The sequence below is a fragment of the Odontomachus brunneus genome, unplaced genomic scaffold (assembly GCF_010583005.1).
Source record: "Odontomachus brunneus isolate Ranch 3 - 2012 unplaced genomic scaffold, Obru_v1 Obru_scaffold_083, whole genome shotgun sequence".
Classification (NCBI taxonomy): domain Eukaryota; kingdom Metazoa; phylum Arthropoda; class Insecta; order Hymenoptera; family Formicidae; genus Odontomachus; species Odontomachus brunneus.
This window is the reverse complement of record NW_022639533.1, coordinates 1,495,139-1,495,341: the sequence shown is the minus strand read 5'-3', so window position 1 is coordinate 1,495,341 and position 203 is coordinate 1,495,139. Positions and strand designations below refer to the sequence as shown.

Sequence of the window (203 nt, the reverse complement as noted above, 5' to 3'; positions counted from 1 at the left end):
AAAAATTAATGTGACCTTGACCTGACCTTCGCTACGCAACCCAAGGTCAAACTGATGTGATCAGTAAATACATCTTTTTAAACGCCACAACTTTTATCTGAAACATTTTTTTCTAAAATGCTTAGTTTTCGAGATATTTCACCGGTCCTGGACTTTTTGAACACCCTGTATATACATACGCACTCACCGCGAGCCCGTCCTAT

The 203-nt window shown here is 39.4% G+C and overlaps 1 protein-coding gene across 1 annotated transcript in view; it reads right to left on the bottom strand.

Annotated features, from left to right (window-relative positions):
• Positions 1–203, bottom strand: part of LOC116847795 (mitochondrial amidoxime-reducing component 1-like) — a 4,483-nt gene that overhangs the window by 2,557 nt on the left and 1,723 nt on the right. The window lies entirely within an intron of this gene.